This window comes from Coturnix japonica, chromosome 5 (assembly GCF_054131305.1).
Source record: "Coturnix japonica strain WE chromosome 5, WE-NBRP24, whole genome shotgun sequence".
Taxonomy (NCBI): Eukaryota; Metazoa; Chordata; class Aves; order Galliformes; family Phasianidae; genus Coturnix; species Coturnix japonica.
Genome location: NC_140667.1, coordinates 44,219,464 through 44,244,423, shown reverse-complemented (window position 1 = coordinate 44,244,423; position 24,960 = coordinate 44,219,464). Strand labels below are relative to the sequence as shown.

At 37.2% G+C, this 24,960-nt stretch overlaps 1 protein-coding gene across 7 annotated transcripts in view; it reads right to left on the bottom strand.

Moving 5' to 3' along the window:
• The window catches only part of TUNAR (transmembrane neural differentiation associated intracellular calcium regulator), a 140,383-nt gene that overhangs the window by 32,022 nt on the left and 83,401 nt on the right, over positions 1–24,960 (bottom strand). Inside the window, exon 3 of one of the 7 annotated variants that reach the window (XM_085549410.1) lies at positions 21,160–21,300. The exons of 5 other annotated variants lie outside the window; for them this stretch is intronic. The gene's annotated coding sequence lies outside the window, so the exon portion shown is untranslated. Of the gene's footprint in view, positions 1–3,008; positions 3,413–21,159; positions 21,301–24,960 lie in introns of those variants that run through there. One more of the 7 variants, XM_085549412.1, reaches the window with a different exon arrangement.

Here is a 24,960-nt window from a genome sequence, read left to right as displayed (position 1 = left end):
AATGTCACACTCCCTTCCTTACGTCACCTTAGGACTAAAAATAGTATTTCAATATATCTGTATCAAAAATGCATGACCGTAAATGTGGATTCCTAGCAAGTAGCACAGCCGTATTCATTGCAGGAAATACACACAACAAATACCCTTTTGTTCTTTAGAAAAAGAAAAACCTGTTTTGAAAATGAATTTCTTAGCACCCAAGTGAAATTCAAATAAATAATCTCAACAGATATAAAAAGAGGTGTCTTGACCTAAAATACAGGTTGTTTTTTTGGTTTGTTTTTTTTTTTTTTTTGAGAGCAAGAAGCAGCAGTACCTATTGCTTTATTATTTGTTTATTTTGGGGGGGTGGGGGGGAAGGGGGGTCACCAATACTGAACCCAAATTATGCACACTAACAAGTGGCCTGATCCTCCTCCTCTAACATGGGTAGCAAAGCCCGCCCCGTTTCCTGTGGAAGAGGATCAGCTCTGTGCTGAGAACACAAGCACAATCTACAAACCATTCAGCCTGTTGCACAAATGCAGACAGACCTGCACCTGGAATTCTGCTTAAATACATCTTATCCGTGTGTACATTAAATTGCTCTGAAAAACAGGTAGGGTCTTCTAGAGGTGGCGGCACACTTGCGGTGTCTCTATTCAAACAGGAATCTTGTTAGAGAAGCAGTAATCTTGCTGTACAGCTGCGTGCAAATAGGACATGCAATGCATGAATTCACTGAATCCCAAGGGTGATCATCTGCCTGAAATCCTTCTCTCAATAAGCATGTTCACCCACAGTAAAAAAAAAAAAAATAAATAAAAAACAGCTCTAGAGTAAGTTAAGCAGCAACACTTCTTACTGCTGAATATTCACATTATTTCTCAACAGGCAATATACCCATTGGGCAGAAAACATAATAGTATGCTAATCAAGGATTAGACAGGCACTGGGTAAATTAGTCTTACTACAGTTTTGTTAACACTTGGGTGTGTATTCCATGACATTAATATCTCATAACGTAGAACAAAAATTTCTCTTTTTTTTTTCTTAAAAGTTGTATTTTGAACATGAATTGGACATTTCCCTTCCTGTGTTAACTTCCAAGCATTAATAATAGTAATATAACCTGAATATTCATAGGATTCACACCTGGATTTTAAGTACCGCACTGCACACAGGAACCTACTGGACTGAATACTGCAAAGCAGCCAAAGTAGCCCTTCAATATTATCAAATACATGAAAAAGGCAGAGCGTGAGTATTGGCATGATACTTCATGGTACTTGAATAAATGCGTTTTGAGGAATTTGACACAAGCCAAGATTTTAGTAACTGCTGGCATTTCTGTTTTGACTATTACTATTAGCCAGAATCTCAGAACCAGGAAGGTTGGTAGAGCCTGTTTATTTTGGTTTTCACAAAAGAGTTTTCAGCTTTTTGTTTTACTTCTATTTGCTACCAGTGGAGGTACCTTTGGCTGAAAGTCACTATAATTTGACAGAAGGCACCTTAAAACTGGACAAAAGCAAACCCCATCAAGCCCTGCTCTGCCACAGCCTCCTGAAATGATCCAAGTTATCCCTTACTACACTGAGATTAATACAGAGGAATAAAGCAAAGCTATTTAGGATGATTCTTCAGAGCAAAAAGACAAAAGAATATAAAAAAAAACAGATCCTCCTGGGACTTTGAAGAGCCTTTTAAAAAAGGAAGTGTAAACATAACTTCTAAGGTATGTTTATTGCTTAAATACTCCCTCTGACTTCAGAATTTTGTTTGTGCTGGTCTACGTTTAATTAATTAATTGCAGTATTTGCACATCTTGAATGCTTCACGCTAATGTTTCACTCCTGTTTGCAGATTGATCTGCTGTGAGAATTTAATGAGAGACATTTCTCATGTTTTTATGCAGAATTATTATACAGAGGAGAAAGCGATAATAACTCAGACTTCTGTTAATTACACATCTAATTATTCCTCGAAATTTACTTAGAATTCTGTCTGCCATCAGGCCTTGTTTCATTTATCACAGCCAGATTGGAAAAGCAGCTTAAATTAATTGCTTTCTGTAATCAACCATATTTTAAAACAAAAATTGAATATGAATATTTATATTTTAGCCAAAAATACTCTCCTCTATTACAGTCATTCAAGCAAACAAACAAAACTAGTGGAAAGAAACATGTAACGTCTTTGCCTTTCCATAATAATAATGATTCCTAAAGCAGGTTAAATATTCTTACAGGATAGCAAAAAAAAATTAAAAGCTTCATTAAGAAAAAAACCTATTTTTCCTAAATCAATCAGATATTTTATGTTTAAAGTTTGCAAATAGGAAGCCTCACCTCTAGAGTCACAGCAGTGCCATTACCCAAAGAGAATAACTGCTCTGTCAAGGGTGAAAGAGAAAGAAATATCTATTTCTGATGCTATTAGATTCCCACTCGTGAGCTCGGAAACCTCTTGTTTATCACTGCATTCATACTGTGCTGCAGAACTTATCTGAAACATAAAATGCTCAAAGATCTCATTTGAGAAAATTGTGCTTTCAGGGAAAAGCTGTTCAATGAAAATCATCTTTAGAAAGTTAGTTCTACGCATATTATCACGTCTGTCATGTGGGATAACGTTGTTTTAACCACAGTAATCAATCCAGAAGCAATTACAGGATGACAGAAAGAGGTTTAGACATAGATACTTCACTAGGTAGGGATCATTTATCTACATGTCCTCCTTCAGTTGTATATAAATGAATTCAAAAATTGCATATGTTACAGATTAGTTTGAAATGACAGGCAGATCTTGGCTGCAGAAAGCAATAATATCTTCACAGAAATATTTCACCCTATAAGTAGTGGCTCTGTAAACTGACAGATAGGAAATGAAAAGGTGCAGTATGGCATATTTAACATTTAAGAAACACAGTTTTCCTTCAGGTCAGATATGTTTGCTTTGACACCAGTCCCTCATGACCCTGACTCCCTTCCCAAGGCATCGGCTGCCAGAGAAGCCCTTACACTTACCTGTTCACCTGGCAGGAGATGAAGAAGTTGAAAGCATTGAAGTTCCCATGACAATCTGCCACTAATATTTATTTAACATGGAAATAATAGCATTCTTCCATCCTTCAGCCTTCTCAGTAAGTAAAAGCCGGTGATGGATGCCAGCAGCCTTGTTAAAATATCACTGTAATCTCTTCAAGCTCTGGAGATTGCTCAGAAAGCCGAGTCCGTAAACACGCTATAGCTTCCCAGTAGCTCAGCACTTTCCAAGTGGGGATATGTCTTCCTATTTCAATGCTGCACTTTACAGAAAATTCTACCTTTCTTCATTTCAGTAGGAAGGATGCAGTTTTTGAAAGCAAATTCTACAGGAATAAAAGAGTTTAAAATATTCAAGCTCTCTCACATCCAGTAGTTAAGATTTTTGGAAAAGAGACAGCCTTTAGACTTTCTTTGGTTGTGGCTTTTTCCTATTAATATATATTAAAAAAGCTTCAAATAGAGAAGCAAGAAGCAAAGAAGATATAACAGTTCAAGAAGCAGCAGTCAAGGATGGGTGTCTTGTGATTGCTCTGAGTTAATACTCCTCAGGGGGAGATGAAAAAAGCACAAATACAGCAAAATCTGTCTTACAGAGTAAAAATCTGTTGTATAAGCCAGTCTCCAGCAAAGTAAAGCAGCGTGTGTGCTTCCTCTGTTAATTTCTAGCATGCCAGAAAGCAAAGGAAATTAGAAGCTTTCTGCTGATTTGAAGCAGGTAGGGAGAGGAAAAGAAAATTCAGTAGATGTATATTTACTGTAATTATTTCTGCTCCCCCCAGAAATGTGTTAGAGAGGTCCAAAGTCTCCCAGAGATATGAATGTGAAAGCTGCATTTACCAGAACCACAGAATATTCCACCATTACCAGTATTATCAGGGGGCATATGTGGAGAATGATCATTTAATAATACGGCATCCCATAGATAGAAAGAAACATATTCATGAGTACTCTTTCTTTAGCCAAAGCACACGTGGGCTTCAAACTCTGGAAAATATGACTATGAGGACTGTTACAAGAATCATAAGTGACTACTTTTGAACAGCCGAACCAATTAGTGCCACCAAGTAATGGCAACTTCAGCCTAAAATGAGTATTTCAAAACCCACTGAAACCCATGAAAACAGATTCTGGAGGCTGCTGCTAAGGGTTTTTGCCAACTGGCTCCTTTCTCTCTGGGCATCACTATGCAGCGAGAAATCAAAGTCATCAAAAGTATCTCAGACTGAGCTGGTAGAAAGCCTGTTGTGACCTGTAACTCTCACAGGCATACCAGTGTAATGCCGGCTCTGAATTTACTCAGATAATATATGTCACACAGACACGTGCCTGTTCCCTTCAGGGCCAAAAAGAAAACATCCCATTTATTTGTATGATGAGTCCAGTCACAGACCAAAATGCCACTCAGCCAAGTGTTAGTCAAGCATAAAACAAAGACATTCCCCAGCTGCAAAAATATGAAGTCCAGCTGTCATCTTTCACACTGACCACCTGCAATGCCAGCAAATCTTGCAGAATACAAGCTTCTTGAATCTAAAATGTTCCATTTATTAACACTGCTGTAGCAAAGCTTGATTTAGCCCTTTTCAGTCAGTGAAACTATAACATTCTGGAAAAAATATATATATACATAGTAACCCAGATTTTCCTTTAGTCCAGTTGTTAGGGAAGCTGAATGATGCCAATGTGCAGCATCAATATACTGACAATATGAAACATGGGGAAAAAAAAATCAACCCGCTGCATTTCACATTTGAGGCACCCACAAAATACAGCAAATCCCACATGATTGGCTAAGAAGGAGTCTCTGGATAGCCCAGGGCTCTGACTGAAAAAAGCTGTACCACTAAGCTTAATTTGCATGCTCCTTCCTTTGCCATACTCACTATTCTGCAAACCAAGTCTCCTAAGCTTACATGTGCATGCAAAATAGTCTGCCCTTTGATGAAGTTTTGGCTGCTGATTTTGTGTAGAGGAAGAATTTGATTCTACATCCATACGCACTGGAAATGCTGATAATTCTCTCTGTCTCTGATGCCCGGGTGGAAAGGTAAGTTCTCTTTCTGGACACTCAGCAGCCCCACTCCTTCTGTAAAAGCTTCAGGTAGAGAGGTGGTAACACAGAGCTTTTAGAACTGCTAGCCTATTATTCAGTTCAGCAACTTTGCTGAGCTGAGTTGCATCAGCTTTACTTCTAGGTCCATAAGAAAATCTCCCTCTTGTGTGAACTGCAGTCTGGCTATGTTACTCCTTTCAGGAGCCTTTCCACTAGCATAGATCTGCTCTCCAGCCAAACTATTAAAAATGCATCACATGTTGTACCCCAAGTGATAGAAAAAACACCAACACCATTGCACCATCACAGTACATGAAAATAAAGTGCAACATTGCTACACCAAAAGTTACCACCACTGACATATATATCTTTCAGTGTAGTAGACTGATACCATCCCCTGCACTGTGACTGCAACAGAGATTGTGTTGTTACGTTGCAGAATTCTCAATTTCCATCCTGTTTTCAGCTCACATCTAATTCTTAAATACTCTCTTCAAGGTCTCTGAACTTTTAGCATGCCCATTTTGGGTTCCTAGTATGAGAAATCTATGAAGAGGTCTGGTGTTAAATGGATAGACAACTTGGACTACTGAAATACTTGACAGATTTAACGGTGGACAGCAGGAGAAAGAAATAGACCAGCTATCAGTAGTTGCTGTCAGAAATAAAAAGTGGCTATGAAATTTGTCACTATCATGTTAAGCATCAAAAAACTTTAATGTTTAACCACTACAAAGTTGATCTGCCTCTAGAAATTATTTGGAATGTCTGAATTACTCCTCTTCCATAAAGTCCTACACTCCTTGTATAAAAATACTCGCCTGGTATTTTGCAGCTTGAGGAAAAAATATCTTTTATATGGTACAAAATACTCCCAGCACTCATAGATACATTTTAGGAATAGAGGTCAGTGTGTGTATGTTCAAAAGCTTAGGATATTAATAACACTACAGGATCTACAGTTTTCTGTGCAATATGACATTTTAGCTCCAGACTGTAAAAAATGGAATTTGTTCCAAGGGTCATTTTTGCATAAGAAGGTGATACTACCCTTGCAGAGAGCTTATGGATATCTCTCACTAATCCTGTGACAGTCATTGTGTCTTTGGAAGGACTCTGACTATCTAAAGTTCCCCTTGAAAGTCCTCAGGAACTGAATACAGCCCCTCAGAAAGCTGGGATCCTAGCAAGCACATCACAGTGTTACATTATGTCATCTAGGTTTTCACACACACAATTCTAGCACAAAAAAGAAGAAAAAAGAAGAAGCTTTGGCAGATGAAGATAAATTCACTTTAAATATAACATGCATCTCCCTGAGCACCCAAGACCTTCAAATATACTTTTTTCTTGAGTCCAGTTCAGAGAATTGCAGCCAAAGCAATTCTCTCTATGCATCTTGGCAAGTTATTTGCACTAAATAATATATCCTGCCCAATTTCCTTAGAGAAATTTAATCAAATGACAAAATGGTCCCAAAACCTGGAATAAAATGCTAAAAAAAATGCATGACTACTAAAAGTTAACACTGTCCAGGGGCAGAGCCTTGAAAGAAGATAATAAATAATAATAAACCTTGAGCACAGTATAAAAGAGGGAAGAAAATCCATGTCTTTAATGTTTCTGCTACTTTTATTTTTAACCATTTCCTATGCATAAGAAAGAGATAAGAGAGTCAGTACACCTAGGATTTAGTTTTGGCTGAAGTTCAGCCCTGTTTTAAAACAACAGTTCATGATTACTTCTAACTGTACCAAAAACAGCAAGAAATTCAAGAACTGTGTTTGGTTTTAATTAAGCTTGCCTGTCTGCTGAAGTAATTCCACTATGTCAGATACAAAATCTGTTCTAACACTGCAGAGCTGCCTTTGGACTACTTTTTTGTAGTCACCTGGAGATAAAAGTAGATCATACTCCCTGTAAAAAGAGCAGACCATGTACATGAACACACCTAGATCATGCCAATGCAAGTACAAACATGAGTCTAAACTGGCAAAAAAACTGGATAGTCCTGTGCCTACACTACGAAAGTGTCCCAACATCTTGAAAACCTTGAAAAAGAAGCAGCATTTTTCTTGTTCAGCAAGTCAGAAGATGCCCTAAAACACTGTCACTAAAGGAAAGTGACTTTGATCCCACAGCTTCTTTAAGGGAATGCTGAAACATATTTGCTGCAGACATCAGGCTTTTTGATTAATGGAGGTATACTGTAATAAGACATCAGGATACCTGGATATAAAGCCATATTTTTCCTTAGGCTTTTATGAACTCTGTAAGGCCCAAGCATGAATCACATTCAGAAATGAGCTAGGTCAATCAGCTCTTGAAATAACTCTAAAGTGCTCTATCACCTCTTAGCCCCTAAAGATAAAAGATAAACTTCAAAACGCAGATGGACAGAGAAAAAAGAAACTGTGAAGGGTCAGGTCAGGGATTAAAGTAGTGGTGGAAATGCTTAGGGCAAAGAAGAAATGGAAATGTCAGAGGAAAAAAAAAGCTGCAAGAAGAAGGATGGAGAGAACAGAGATACTGACTGAGAAGGGTAACACCTGACAGCACTGAAACACATGGAAAAGGACAAAGGTGTGAAGTGAATAGCCCGGGGTGCTGGCAGGAGCTGCTTGGAATTGGAACAAAGGAAGAAATTTGCCCAAACTGCAATTAGATCACATTGTGGATTTTATTTCTTGGATGAAATTATCTCTCAATTCACTCCCCAGGAACCATTTATGACAATAGAAAAAAGGTGAGCATTATCTTATTTGGTCATTTGTCTTTTTAAACAATCCTAGAAAATGTTTCAGGACTAAGATTTGATTGAAGAATTTCTCCAAAAGCATTTCTTCCAGTTCTTAAGTGTTTGCTATGTGACATAAAGTTTCCTGGGTTCTGGGCACTGCAAAGGTGTGCTCTTGCAAACCCAGATGGATCAGAAAATACTGCTCCACACTTTCCATAATATTCATAAATTAAAAGTTACCACCAATAAGCCATCAAAAGAACAGCTTAAGGTCAGCTGTTTTATATCACATCACTATGGATTAGATATACTCTTATGGGGATTTATCGTGACTCAGATTAGAAGAATGGCAATTTGCAGCTCATAGCTGGTCCTCATGAGTTCATCTAGTCAACCATCAGCTATGATTTGTTTTTGCCTGCGTGCCTGAAACACCCAGTTTTCTCTCAAGCACAGCTGTAGGAACAGCCTTTTGTTAGTGTGCATGTGTTGGACAGATGCGATGAATTTTATTGCTCTTTCTTTTCAATTTTTCTCCGATTTGTACTTTCAGGAAAACACAGCGCTTAAATATGAATGTATGACAACCATTCTCACCATATGCTGTATTGCTTTTCAAACCACAGGTAAGAAAACTGCAGATATTTTGTATCTCTAGCTGTTTTGTTGTGCATTTCGTATGCAAGATGTTGAGGGTTTGTGATAAAGAGATGGCATGTAGAGTAATCAGTACATTCATCACAACACGTACATTATAGACAGCCTGTGACCACAGCCTTCTCTTGAGCACTTCTACACAGCACATGTGGTAACGTATTTGAAAATGTTTGGACAAAAAGAAAGAAAGTATGCTTGCATCTGAAGTAACTCATTAACTTAACAGAACAATCAAATATCAACCAGTTTACATATAAAAATAAAGAGTATCACAATCCAGAGTCAGGTTTCTGGTTGACATGTCCAAACTAGATACAGTGAGCATTCCGTGTAAGCACACTCCTGAGCCTGTCATATAAGAAACAATCTGGAAGGGTTAAAAGGACTCCTCTCCAAAATCCCTGCTATTTTTCATCATCATAACTCAATTTCATTTCAGCTTGCAGCTTTTGAAGGGAGCACTTGAGAGCAGTATTTGAAAAGTGAGAGTTAGTATTATCATCATTACCCATATGCAAACCAGACATTTTCCCACAAAGAGATACTGTGATGCTTTTATTACGATTAGTAAAATGTTTTTTCAATCCACAGATGGAAAACACTGTCTAAAGTAAAAAATAATATATTATGTGTAAGTAAGTTTTACCTTTTCTGTCTGCTTCCAGACTGTCATTCATATGCCTTGCTCTATTTTATTACTACAGAATCTACTGCTGTTTACTCTTTAGCTTGTAGAAACCACCCACTAACTACATCAAATAATTTCCACAGCATCAATTAAATAATATATTTTTCTCTACCTACACTGGATCTTAAGCTTCAGTTTTACCCAGGGGTTGCTTAAAATTCCAAACTCTCCTAAATAGTTAAATTTTGCAGAGTACTTTAGCAACCGGTTTCAAAGAAACCATAAAAACTCAAGCTTTTCTATTTTCCATTAAATGTTAAAAGTACAAATTCTTGTGTAAACAAAGCATTTTTCTAAATTCTGTATCTAACTTTGTAATTCATTTTTCATTTTTACATTTCTCCTACAAATGATGACAAATAATTTCTTTTAGCTCTCTCGTTAGAATCTACTCCCACATTCTTAGCAGGGGGAAAAGAAAGAAGACTCGTTTATTTGTCTTAAACAGAAAAGATCTAACAGACAATGTGTTTTCAGTTGGTTACAGTAAAACTCAAGTACTTTCAACTGCTTCAAAATGCAAGTGGAGCCAATGAATTAACTTCTAATGCAGTCATAAGATGGTAACTAATAGGAAAGCCTAAAGCCAAGATTCTATGAGTGCTCTGGTTGAAGGTTTTGGAAAGACTTAGCTCAGCAAAGACACCAGAGAGCACCATCCAGTTTCACATCCATACACTGACTGCCACTGGCAGCCCCTAGGCAGTGACTCCTCATTTCAGGCAGCTTCGCTCTGATGCTCACCTCCAGTGATGGGGAGTTTGGGCATTTGTCTTGGTATATGTGTATTGCCACACTGAATCCTTTTTGAAGGATTTGTTTTACAGATACATGCCTAGACCTACTGGAAATATAATGATTTTGTATTAGAGGATATATTTTTTAAAAGTTGTATACTTTAGAAAACGAACCTGTTTCCGTTCTGGAATCTTAATATTCCTCTATCTTAAAATATCTAATACTGAATGGAAAAGATCTTACATTCAGTGAAGAAAATATCATCTCCTGTGAAGACAAAGATATTAAAGTTCCCTTGGTCTGCATAGGTCCATTTCCTTCTAAATGCATACATTTTAGTCTGCAGTTAGTTTTGGATAATAATATTATTCTTTGCTAAGTATTTTAAATGATGTATCCAGTATCTATTCTATCAAATGGTTGCTATAAAATAGTTTTAAGATGGCAGATTAAAAAGCTGGAATTTAGTCAGTGATGTGCATATGCTATTTTGAATATCATTTTTATATGTTATTTCCTCAATATAGTATTTTCTTATGAACTTATAAATAATATTAAAACATAACAGAAAAAATAAACACAAATAAACTACAAGAAAGAGAATAATTTCTTTTTTTCTTGCATTCCAGGTATTTAATAAATTACAGCTTCCAGTACATGCAAGTGTTTATTGACTGAAGAGTGGTGGGGGAAGTGGGAGGTGGAGGAATGTGAGGGAGATTCTTGTTTGCTTGTTGCTTAAGTGGAGTAATGGTTATATTTTAGAGGAGTGATGGTCTCTGAAGAAGGTTCCTCTTACTAACAAGAAGTAGCCAATAAAGACATTAGCCTAACTTTGGATGTCAGAAGAGTAGTACAGTACGTGAAGTACAGCATTTATGTGTTCTTTCATTAATCTTGAATTTTCAAACCTCTTTTTTCTACTTTTTTTTTCTGCTTTTTATGCAACTTCAATGCTCTTTTAACACTTCTTAGATGAATAATATATGCATATTCATAAAGAGAATTTACTAAAAATGTTGTCATAAAAATGTATTTTACTTCATAAACTGTGGAATAATTCAACAAGTGTACGTAGATACCAGGAGAAATTACTCAGTTCTGCAGTACTTTTAATCTCCTGCATTTGCAGTGGTTTAACTCAGAGGGTACCGTCTCTTTGAACTTCTTGCCCAGCAGAGGCAGACAAGATGCCAAGAGAAGCTATTCTTCAGTAGCAACCAATTCTGATGGAGATCAACTGCTTTCATATGCTGCCAATATCCTGTTTTCATTCATACTTTAATACAAAAATTGCTTTATTAACTATTATGTTTATTATTATTTATTATAATTATTGGAATTCCGCAAAGCTTTTAAAATGAAATTAAGGAGAGATTCTTCAGTCACACTGAACTGACTGAGCAGTTTTCTCAAAGGTGCTCATCTACTAGAAAAATATTCATCTTTACAACTTCAAGTCTGCATACCACATGAACTACAGACGTATTTATAACTAAGCCTATGAAAAAAAGATGTTTTTTCGTTTTGTTACAATTTTTTTTTTCCCAGGTTGGTCATTCACCAAATAATTTAAAACTTCAACTTTTTATGTTCTTGTAAATTATTTATTCCTGTCTCTCCTTACTGAATTTATAGAACTATTTTATATGCAGCAACACACACACACACGAAATCCACAAAAATCAGCATAAATATTTCTTTATCCTTGTATACATTATCTCATTATTACAGTGCTTGATTTCTCTACAGTTTTAACAAAACACTTCCTCTATAGCTGTTACTAAACCATAAGACAATATCTACTGCATACAAAACAATAAAAAACATGGAAAGCTAGAAAAGCTGATTTGACTTTCCTAACCAAGAAAAGAATCCCTTCTATCTAGCCATCTTAGAACCCATATTGTGCACAGTCCAACAAACAACACAGATATTTCACTCATTAAGAACCTGAAATCTGCATGCCTTCCCACCAGAAAGGATTTTATAAAGAATGAAACAATGAAGAAATTTAGTTTTAGCAATTTTGTTGGCTTACCCTGAAATATATATATAGTAATTCACACTTGTTCAAGTCTGATATTTCAATAACTGTTATACATGGGCGCCTGCATAAAAATAAAAATAACTTCAAAAAGAAAAGAAAAAATGAGTAGAAAGGGAGAGAGTACTAACAACTCAACTTTGGGAAATATAAAATTTTCTGTATTACTTTACAGTAGAGTGGGCACATATGAAGCTCTTTCCTAATAATTTTCCTGACTTGCCTGAGAACTGACTTCTAGTTTCCTGTTTCAACATTAAAAAGTAGGGAAGAAAGTCTGTTCTGTTTCCCTCTGGTGACCACTTTCACTGAAGTAGGAATCAATTCAGATTTACAATGAAGTAGCAGAGCAGGAGATGACCCTTTAAGACAACCATTCATCCCTCTTGTAGCCAATTATGTAATTTGTGAATTAGATTTTCCATGCACCTGAGGTATGAGATGTACTTTAGGTAAAAAGAACAGGGACAAAGATTAAACAGAAATAAGAGCTATATTCCCACATTCTGCTTCAAAATTTCAGAAACCATTTTCAGTTTTGAGACCAACATATTTGAATGCAACAGGTCACTCCACTTAATATGTCACCCTCTGTTCTAAGAAGTTCTCCCTACGTGCCAGGTCCTCTTTTCAAGAATTTCTTTGTGAAACACTTTAAAAACAGAACTAATCTCGCCTCTGCACTACTTGGAATACATTCCCTGATTGCATTTGAGAGCAGGAAGACATGTTATGTTGTTTCTTGTAGGTATAATGTCTCCAGTCACTATGGCTTAATATTCTTCACCCTTAGCTTAACATGTTAATTCAGAACTGAAGTATCAGTAAGTCAGACACATGGCTTTTTTGTTATTGTTGTTGATTTGTTACATTTTTCCTTTGTACTAACATGGAATCAGTAACTCCAGGTTGAACACAGAATTTTCTGTCCTTCCAACTCTTACTGCATTCAATTTGCCTAGTCCCTGATTATCTCTTCAATTACTAGTGGGGAAAAAAGAGTGATACCCTCACATACATCTTTCCCTGTCTCACTAGGTGCTTCACTGGAAAAAAAAGAGTTATAGAAAATATTTAATGTAGGACCCTTTGTAGTGAATTCATCATCTTCTGAAATGTCTTTATTCCAGCACAACTTCCCTTCCATTCACATGATTTGTATTTCCTGTCACAGCCCAAGGAATTTCTATATTATTTCCATTTCATGTATCCATCATATGAGACAAGTTTAAGGAAATCAATAATAATATAACTTTTTACCCATTCATCTTTAGAAAGACCATTTTGTTTGAACTTCTACATTAATGATGAAAAATTGACTGCAGTTGTGCAGAAGAGCTTAGTTATTAAAATCTGAGTTAATCAAACAGAAGGAGATCCTCACTGTCTTTTAATGTAGTATCCACAAGATCTGATTGTCTTTCTTCTGGATTTTCTCTTTGTTCTCATAATCCTGTTTTAATTTTCCCTGTTTATTTCCTGAAATAACATTTTTTATAGTCTATGAACTATTCTGAACATAACACTCAAAGTAGTAATTACTTAGGTCAGAAAAGATGTCACAAATATTTTAAGCACCTTTAAATTCAAATTCAAATTTACCAAGGGCATAATGATATTCTTCTGAGCCCCAGGAGATGGAGGAATAGAAACCTGCTCAAATCCTGAAGAAAGTAGAGAAGAACACAGCTGTATTTTGGGTCTGGTCAAAAACAAAGTTGATGCAGCATTTTCTGGGAAACCAGCAATAAACCAAAGAGCCGAGGACAGACTCCCTTTGTAGTGGAACTCTTTTGTCACCAAGACAACCAGAGGGAAAGGAAGAAAGCGGGAACTCATCGATAGCAAAATCTTGAAAGGTCCTTGTGACATTTCTGTTACTGTAAAAGGTCAATAAAGCAAATAAAGAAAGGCATCTTCTGACTGTCCTTCTAGAAATTATGAAAGAACTGGTTGAGAATGTACAGATGAAAATTTGCTGAGAGTGACCATGAAACAGATGTCAGAATTGATCATACTCGGTCAAAAAGGAGAACAGAAATATCATAAGTCGTGGACAGAAAAGTGCAAGGAATTCTTGGAGGTGGAAGTTCTGGATTTTTATGTAGTGTCACCAAAAATAATAAAATGAATTGAGGAGAGCTCCTCCTGTTTAAAAAATAATAATAGCAAGGCGACTCATGGGCACAAATTATCCTGAACTAGAGCATCAAGAGTCCAGGGATAAAATCAGAATATAAATTGTGAGGTAATAAAATACAGGAGAAAATACTCTGTATTTGCACTAGTTGCAGGAGATTAAGACAAATGTTGGTCTATTCCACAACAGGAGTCTTCAGAAGGTTACAGTGTTAATGATATGAATTCACTGAAAATGTCAGCATAGCATCTGGGACAGAAAGCTGAGTAATAAAAAAAGAGCAGTGACAAACAGATTGGAAAACAGGTAAATTAGAGGGTTTTTAAAAAGTTAAGCTCAGTGAAAACTCTGTGGGTATTTTATTTTTGCCAGTTTTTTATCTCAGGGGTGATAAATAAGTAAGGTTCCACGTAATCTGGAAAAATCAAACCAGGGAACAACTTCAAACTATATGATAATGGTTCACTTATCTTTCCTGTGGTAGGTATCTTTGTACATAGATTGCATGATGGTATACATACATTTATTAAAATGGAGATCCTACCAACACAGGAGAAGTTTCAAGCACTGTTAGGGTTGGGGCTATAACACCAAATAAACTTGGGATAACTTCCCTGAAGAAAGAGGATTCATTTTTTGGAAGTCAAGATGTAAAGTGATTTAACAGAATTGGATTACACTATACAAACAGAGGGCAGGGAATGACAGAGCTGCTCTGCCTTAAAAGGTTTGAGGATTAAAGCAAATCAGTTCTGAGTGCGTACCAATTACATCCTGCCTAAACGAAAGGCTGTCTGCAAGGGCTGGTGCAGTATTCACTAGTGGAGTACACTGTCATTTGCAAGCATTGTTCCTCAAGAATAAGCTAGGCCAAGTGGAAGTTAAAAGAACAGTAAGAATGACAGAACTCATGACCACTTCATGAGAGGTCATTTAATCTAAAGGAAAGAAATATGAACGGAGATATAAAAGTTTTCAGCTGTACAAAAAGTATCTATAAGGAAGAGACTAAACAATTCTTTGTCGCCACTGGGGCCAAAACAAGAAATTGCATATTTAAATACCAACAAGGGAAATTTAAGGTCAGGCACTGCAAAAACTTTTCAACAACCACAACAGCCCAAAAAAAGCAGCTCAGCTCCATTACTGTAGTTTATATGTAGAAAAACTTAGGCAAGAGTATCTGAAAAGTGGCCTAGACAAACATGACACAGCTTCAGATAAGAGGTATGCTATCCTGCGTCCCTTCCTGATTTATTCTCTGTGAATCTATCACTTGCAATTCTATACATTTTTGTTTAAAAGCAACTACTTACCAGCAACAGATATGTTAGATTTTCAATTACTTCTACTTGAAGATAAGAGTTGTTCCTATGAAATATTCTGTCTTGCAACAGATAATTATTTGCATTTATGCAGAAATCACTGACAGAGATTTAAGTTTTATTCTTCTAGCAGAAACTGGATTATGTGGTTCTAATGGCCTCTTTTGGCTTCAGCATTTCTGACACTACAAACAGATAAGTATCTGCTCGATATTTTCTCAGTATGCTATTGAAGATACTACTGAATCTTTCTTTCACAGCTTTATACCACAATACTAAGCATGAGTCCCTGAAAGGACAAAAAGTAGTTGGCTCAAAATGAAATATAATACAGTACTGCAAATACCGCACTATTGCTGTATCGTATTGTACTATCTGAATGCTTCAATGCATTCCCCAGGGATGTTAGGGACTCTCCATCCGTGGAGATATTCAAAACCCTGAGTAACTGAGTGTACCCAGCCCTGCTTTGACCAGAGGCTTGGACCACACAATCTACAGAAAGCCCTTCCAAACTCAGCCTCCTGTGATTTTGTGAACTGTAGACTGCAGAACACATTTATTACAGATCAGCCAAGTGAAAACTCGGAAGCATTCAAGAATGAAAGAAAAAACAGTAAAAAACACATGAATAAAATTTTCTCTCCTGTTCAGGTCCACGAGGATGTTTTTCAGAAGCGTCCTAATTTTTCTTTTTGTTCCAAGTGGATTATTTTTCTAATGAAAATTAGGCTGCCTTCTGCTCTCAGAGTGTGGAAAAGGGAACCAGTGGAAGTAAAGTTACCTGCTTTGTAAGATGTCAGCACATATGAAGAAATGTAAAAACAAGTATAAGATCTGATAAACAGGAGAACACGATGAAGTGCTCCGCATTAATCTGGAGTTATAAGCATCAACTTATGCAATAATTTAGAATAAATATTATGAAATTACAAACACAAAAACTAGAAGTTGACAATGGAAATGAGTTAAAAGTAAAATGGACGAAATACTGGAAAGCATTCAGTGCACACAGAAAGACAGAAAATGGAGATGAAAAGTGAAGGAGTCAGCTTCCATGGCTCAGTGGGAGATGCTGTCATGTTCTAGCCCATTCTCCTGTTCAGGCTAGATTTTCAAAATAAAGATATCTACCATATTATGATCTAATCCATGAAAAGAAACCACAGACAAAGGCAACATAAGCAACCTATCCCCACCATACAAGAGAGAGTTAGATGCTTCTCAAGGGGGGACACATATTAGTAAGCACAAATAATCATTGGTTCAAGTTTCAACAAGAAATTGAACAAGTTTCAACAGAACAATGAGTAGTGCCTTTACTGATGCTGTGCACAAAAACTTGCGCAATTTGGACACTTACCAACTGTCTCTTGGAAGTTGGCATTTATATAATCTGTTTTGGAAACAGAAGTCTCCTTAATTCATTGAAATGGATGAAAAAAGGGAACGGTCATTGTAATTTATGTTATAGATTAGGAGTTAAGTGCTTTCATACAGGATGTAGAAACTGTGAATAAAAAAACCTTCTCCAGCATGCTGTTTTAAACACAAAATTTGCATCCTTCACCAGCACAGCTTATCATTATTGTCTAAAGGGAAGGTTTAGGTGGGAATCGCCTTCATGGAGAAGCTGTGTAATTTTATAGTTAAGAATATGGTTTTCTCATATGTTAACAAATTCAACTAAAATTTACTAACAAAATAGGAATGTAATTTCATTTGGAAATGAAAAATAAAGGCAAAGTGGCTATTAAAGAGAATTCATCTGTGAATGGCAAATTGATTCCTAGAGCAAATGCACTCATTTTGCTCAAAGAAAGGATGTGATCTCTGACAGTTGGATAAAACTAGTAGGAAAAATAATTGCTTGATAAATCAGTGTAATTAAATTTTGTACACGTGAGTGCTACAGCACCTCAGTCTTCAGTGTAATAAGGCCAGCCCTGTGGCATAGAAACAGGACATAAATCTCAGCCCTTTAGTCCCTGAAAAATCTATTATTCAAAGAAACAGTGCACCTTTTCACTGAATTGTAGGGGTTGGAAGGGAGCTAGGGAGGTCATCTAGCCCAACCCCCTGCTAAAGAAGCTTCCCTGTTGTAGGTCACACAGGAAAGTATCCAGGCAGGATCTGAATATCTCCAGAGAAGGAGACTCCACAGCTTCTCTGGGCAACCTATTCCATTGCTCTGTAACCCTCAAAGTAAAGATTTTTTTCCTTGTGTTTGTATGGAACTTTGTACATTCCAGTTTGTGTCCCATGCTCCTTTTTCTCTCATTGGGTACTGTTGAAAAGAGGCCTCATACACTAGACTCCTGCCCATCAGATACTCATAATCACTGATAATATCTCCCCTCAGTCTTCTCTTTGCCAGGCTGAACAGTCACGATGGGTGGTGAACAATTGTTTTGCGCATCACTTGTTTTCAATATATATGTGAATACAAACATATATATATATATATATATATATTATTATTATCATTACTGTCATTTCTCTCTGTGTTTTATGTCCCAGTAAATAGCTTTCATCTCAGCGTACAAGTCCTACCTTTTCTTTTTTTTTTTTTTTTTTTTTCTCATTCTCTTCTCCATCCCACTAGCAACAGGGAGTGAGCAAAAGGCTGTGTGGTATTCAGCTGCTTGTTAGCTTAAACCACAATGCAGTTGTCTGAAAGAAGGTGTCCATACAAGCATCAGTTGTTCACACTTCCTGCCATGCTCTGCAGATACCTAGCCTATGTGACCTAGAGAATGATTCAATTTACCATAGCTTAGGGAACCAGCAGCACCTTAGCTGAGTCACTCACTGAGCTCCAGTGATTCCACGCTAGACCTTTATTAACTCTAATAAGGGCCTACACATTGGAGATAAGACAATGTAACTTGCCTGTCCTCCCACTGACTATGGGTCTCCTAGGCCCACCAGGATGTCATGCATACCCTAAGGCATCTGAAATAACAGTAGTTCCTTGTGTGCAGGTGACTGTAGAAAGCTTATAGCCCACAAATAGGCTCCTACATGTAGGCATAACAAATTTAGGTATTTCAGATGCCAGTTGAATGCCTGGAATTTAGGAAATTAAACAGAAGTTTTTGCTGGAAAAGCAATGTTACTGCCATAGCATATGCATCGCTGGTAAGAAGTGGCTTATGATAGTTTCTACCCTGTAATTGAAGAGGATACTAACCAGAGAAAGCACATCACAAGCTCATTCATATATGTCCCTCAAGAGTACAAGGATATGTTGCATCTGCTGTCTTCAGAACTGGTCAAGCAGAAAGCACCAGTAAACACTTTTCAAAAGGATTACATAAGAGTGATTTCAGGGCTTGAGAGTCAACCTGTAGGATATCATAGGATACAATCACAGAATCATTAAGATCTCTAAGATCATCTACTCCAATCATCAACCCAGCACCACCATGCTCACTACATCATGTCCCTCAGTGCCACATTTCTTGAACATCTGCAGGGACAGTGACTCCACATCTCCTCAGTCAGGCGGATCCAATATCTCACCCTTCTTTCTGAGAAGAAATTTTTCCTGACATTCAACTTGAACATCCCCTAGAGCAACTTGAGGCCATTCTACCATTCTACTGTTGTTACCTGGGAGAAGAGGCCAGCTCCCTCCTTGTCACAACCTCCTTTCAGGTACTTGTAGGGAGCAATAACATCCCCCTGAACCTCCCCTTCTCCAGTTTAAACAATCCCTGTTCCCCTGGCCGCTCCCCATAAGATTTGTGTTCCATACCCTTTACCAGCTTTGTTTCCCATCTCTGGACATGTTCTAGCACCTTGTATAATTTTTTGTAGTGAGTGACCCAAAAGTGAATACAGTACTCAAGGCATGGCTTCACCCATGCCAAGTACAGGGGAACAATCACCTTCCTGCTCATGCTGGCAGCACTATTTCTGATACAAGCCAATATATTGTTGGCCTTCCTGGCCACCTGAGCTCACTGCTGGATCATGTTCAGCCAACTGTCAACTAATACCCCAGATCCATTTTTGCAACACGGCTTTCTAGACACTGTGCCCAAAGACAGTAGTGGTCCATGGAGTTGTGACTGAAATACAGGACCTGGCACCTTGTCTTGTTGAACTTCATCCCACTGGCTGCAGCCCATGATTCCTCTGTGAGGTCTTCCTACCCTCTACCTATATGGTCAACTATAGACAACTATGAGTTAACTCACTCCACATTTCACATCAGATCTCATTGAAAGCCATCTCAATGCATTATTGCAAGATAGTATTTGAGCTAAAAAATCGTATCTCAGCTTCAACATTCAGGCTTAGTAGATGGCAAACTTCGCTACAGTGGTCTGTGCTCTACTATCTCAGAACACAGATGGAGTTTGTGAGTAACCCTTAATCATTCAGATATATTCAGACACTTTGGCTCTGACACCCTTATGGGAGAATGAAGAATAATATTAGCAATGAAATGAAGAGACTTCAGGCAACAAAATGACAAAACCCATGAGGGACCTTTGAGTACTGAGGCACTGTATCCAGACAGAAAAATATCAGTCCAGATTTGACTATGAAAAAAAAAAAAAAAAAAAAAAGAGTAAAATAAAAGTGAAGTTGTCTTTACTTTAAAGATAAATTAAGCTAAAAACAGTAGTTTTATCAATGATCAAATATGGAAAAAGTCAGCTTCCTAAACCAAAGTCTCTAAAGATCTTCAGATAAAGTTATTACCCAAATGGTTTAGTGACCTCCTAACTTTACCATCAGAGTCTATCTGTGGGTATTGACCAGAGTACATGTGATTATGGAGGCAGGTTTACATAGGCATATTTGCAAATAAACTTATTCATTAAGTGGTTAGCTATTCTACTAGATTCGATTCTCCTAGATACATTAGTAAGGTCTTTGAGCTTGTTTCTATCCTGCTTTTTGTGAGCCTGCCATGTCTGGCAATATCCATAGTGTCCACCGAGAGGAAGATGCACTGCAGATGCTTGATTGCATCTTTTTTCTTGCTTGACTGCAGTGACTGCTCTGAGAAGTAAACAGTCACTCAGGAAAATAAGGTGCTGCAAATGCTCACTTTGTTATAGACTTGCTCACCTTCTTTCCCTAAGTAAGTTTGTCCAAATTTACCTTCCAATCTGTATAATCCCAAGTGTTTATCAGAGATCTCGCTCCACTCCAGGCAGAGAAAGCATTTCAATTTTCCTCTGAGACTGTTTGCTCTTTTCCAAAACTGTTCTGTGCCTATATGCAAGATCATTTGTGTTTTTTTGTTTCGATAAGGCATTTATTCTTTATATTAGTTCCTGCTTTTGTTTGGTTTTTGTTTTCTTTTTACTTAAGGATGACAATATTATAAAGTTTTCAATCTCTAAAATAGTGTAAGGAAAAAACTGTACCTCCTGTTTTCTTCTAATTTTTTAAAGTTAGTTACTTAAAGAGAATACAGTTCACAAGGACACTGCCTTTCAGGGTCAGTGCCGAATTTATCTTAGGGCACATGCAGGTTAGGACTCCAAAAAAAGAAACAGAAACATACCCTGTAATTTGTCATTGTAACAAAGCATAGCACCGTTATCAGGAATTTCAGGTGCACGTAGACTTAGCACAGATACATGGAAATAAATTCCTTGGTTTGCTCAGTTAGAAGTGCAAGAATGCTGGATCAAATAGTGAAAAGGGGTTGTTGCCACAACATTTGTTTATGCAAATTGCCATTTTAAGATATCATATATGTAAGGTTTGGCTTACCTTTACGGTTGCATACTGATTCTCTTTCAGTGCCTGCCCAAGTAAGTTTCTGTGTTCTGGAACAGGATGTGTCACAGAAGGCACAGGAAGACAAGGCACTTGGTTGTAGGTGTGGAGAGGTTAAACCACACTTTTCACATGCTTGCCATGAGAAAAAAGGGAAACCTTTAATTAGCTGGAATTTACTTACTGAAGGAAAAATATATATATATATAAAATTGTTCTTGTTTTTCCTTCCTGAGAAAAGACTAACATCAGCATCATCTTGTGAATAATTGGGCTTGGTCCCATTCCTGGTTTTCAGCTATCTGGAGTACAGTTGAGGCTGCTTTTTATTTGACTTTCTTCCCAGAGGGCCACTTCTCTACAGGAGAATTAAAGATATGCAATGCTTACACATACATTTCTTGCAGTTCTGATAGCGGAGGAACAAGACCTGTTCTGAGTAAGCACGAATAATAAACAACACTGCAAGTTGCTACTGGGGGCTCACATGTCTGAGAGACAAGCACCAAAGGCCAACTCCCTGCTGAGAGAAGCAGATAGATTGCATATGTTATCAGAGATCTCCACTGCGTTCTGAGGATCTTACCACATAGTTAACAGGGGACTCTGAGAGCAAAATTCTAATTAAAATAAGTGGGCATTACATAACCAAGCTTGAAAGGCAATTTTTCTGCAATATATCCCCTAGTGACCAGGAACTGCTTTTATGTAAAGCATTTATGCAGCTCAGCCTCAGGAATTTAATGGTTGGGAGATGATAAGAAAATAATTTAGATTTTGGTATACTGTCGTCAAATTAATTTCAAGGGTGTGTGTGTGTGTGTGTGTGTGTGTATATATATATATGCCTAAGTAATAATCCTTAACTTCATTGTAACTCGTATCAACATCAAGGTCTCAGCTTTTCAGAAATGGATAGATAACACACATCACTCAGCTGATTTTTAGAAGACATCATGCTATATACAAATGTGCTTCAGAGAATGCCTTAGCTCCACCCAGTCATCCATCATATTTACGAATGCACTGGTGAGGGTTGGCAACATTTAGCTTGCTCTCTCTCTCACTCTCTCTCTCTTATTTTAATTGGTTTTTCTTTGTAATTTTCATGTTTTCCTCCCTCATCTCATTTAGTTTATCGATTCTGTTTTTCCTCCTGTTTCTTTCTTTGTTACTTTGAGATTAGCATCATGACATGAATTCTCACAGGGATAACCACCTGGGTAATCTCTGCCAAGTAAAACATCCAGCCTTTGCAAAGGGAAATTCCTTTTGTCATAGGCAATGAAGAAAGTTGCTGGGAGGTCTATCTTTAGTGTCACAGATTTGCTGATAATCTGTCATACTGCTGCAGAGTCCAGGTGAAGTGCAGCCCCATGCACCACAAATATTTCTTCAAATTATCTCCATGAAGGAACAACATACAGTGCAAAAGTATTCAGGCTGAAAAAGCTGAGGCTGTTCAGCCTGGAGAACAGAAGGTCTCCAGGGAGACCTGATAGCAGCATTTAAAGGAGGGACCAAAAGAAAGAAGGGACAGACTCTGTAGCAGGGTCTGCTGTAATATGGCAAGGGAAAACAATTGCAAATTAAAAGAGGGGAGTTTTAGATTGGATATCAAGAAAAAGGTCTTTACAATAATGGGTTGGCACAGGTTGCCCAGAGAGGTGGTTGAAGCCCTGTCCTTGGAGACGTTCAAGGTCAGCCTAAATGGGGCTCTGTGCAACTGACCAGCTGTAGGTGTCCTTGTTCACAGCTGGGGAATTGGACTAGATGACTTCCAACTCAAAGAATTCTATGATTCTATCTGTACGCCTTAAGTCTGAGACTGCTTTGCTAACATAACTATCAGAAGGAGGGCCGGCATTCTGAAGAAAATATATCTATCATTAAAAATTAATTTCACTGATACATCTCAAGATGCATCTCAATCACATGAACAGGAATATTTCCAAGAAACATTTATGTGCTTTTTCCAACTGATTCTGTCAGCACTGGCTCTGTGAAACTATCCATCTACTTCAGCTTTCCTTCTGTTTACAATAGAGCTCACTTCCCTAGAAATTGTGCTGGACCTCATCTGCAGAGCTCAGGTACTCATTAAAACATCAACTAGTCAAAAGTTGTTCATGGAAATAGTCTAAAAGTTGTGAATTTTGTTGTTGTTGTTGTTGTTCTTATATTGCTGATGGGCACTTATAAGCTAAAGCTCACATCTGTGAGATCTTCAAATAGCAGGTTAGTCGTTAAGGTACACAGCAGGCTTATGTTCAGTTTGAACAACAAAGAGCAAGACCATATCTTTACCATCTTTTTAAACACAGTTTGATAAGTTGACTAATTACTGAGCTTCATACTGATACTACTCAAAATTAGATGCAGCCCTATTAAACCTTCATTTCAGGATATCTACTGAGAAACTGAACACCTGGAGGTAATTGATTATGGATGGAAGGGGAAAAAACATCACAATAATAACTGTGCTAACCTGAAGAAGGACACATAAATCCATTTCATTTTATCATTTGAGTAGAAGGAGTAAATTCAACACAGTAAGTCTCATTATTCTGACAGATATTTCAAGAATGTATATAATATGAATGTAGAACTTACAAGGAGGAAAGCTAAAAAATCTAGAAGGGAGGAAAGAGGTGACAAAAGCCATTCAATCAAAGGAGATTTGAAGCTTGTCCCCTAGGTTCCCCTGTATCACATCAGTAGAAGCCTGTTACTGTTAGCATTCAACAAAGAAGCCCATTTAGATATTTGGGAGAAAATTCAGGAAAGGACAATTCAACTATTAGGAGAAGTAATGGAGTGAATGCTTATTTTCCACAGAGCATTCTTGGCACAAATGTCCCTAGATAGCAAACCCCAGAATGAAAACAGCAAATGATTATGTAAAAGGAATAACAGTTTTGAGATAGTTCAGCCTAGGACTGGCACTAGGAAACTATATAATCCCACAACAAGAAATAGAATCCAAAAGATATTAAGAGTATTAAGGGCAGAACTTGTCAGAGGAAAACTGTTTTTAAAATGGTATGAGCAACGTTTTATAGCTCAGCTCTAATTGCATGAAAAAAAATGTTTTTTCTATTTCTTGTTTTGAAAGACTGAACTTGGGATTCAGTATTTTGCGACTTTTGCTACTCTCCAATTACAGATTCTATATATACAACAGAAGAACACCTTATATTAACTGAGTATGCAAGTATGAATACTCAAAAAGTAAAAATGTTTTATCTGCATTAAGGGGTTCTATGTGTACAGCCTCAAGAGCTGCCAGTCAGTAGCCCAGAAAAAGCCTTAATCATCTTTCACATAGCAACCTGACCTCATATACTTCACTTCTATTACTCCTACAGACACAGCACCCCTGAGGACATTTCCAGACCAAGTCTTCCTCCTCACTGCCAAGGTCTCTTCTGGACATTTGTAGATGTTTACTTATTCCTCATCAGTAAGACAAAACACATTTTATTGTCTTTTGTACTTCCTCATCTAATGTTTTCTTCTGAATTGCCTCCAGTTCACTGCAATGTTAATTAGCTTTTATGCATTACCAGAGATTGATGCATCTCAGCAGTGACTTAAGTGACTTCTCTACAGTTGTTTTAGTTTCTATTCATAAGACCTTTCAACCTATATTAGTCAAATTATTTCCCCCTTGTACTACATTAGCATTTACATAACATCTCTCATTCTGAAGTAGCACAATGAGGATCAAAAACAGGCAGAGCAGCTGAGAAAAATAAAAAGTCAGGTACTAAGACTTGTCTTTGCTTGAAATGC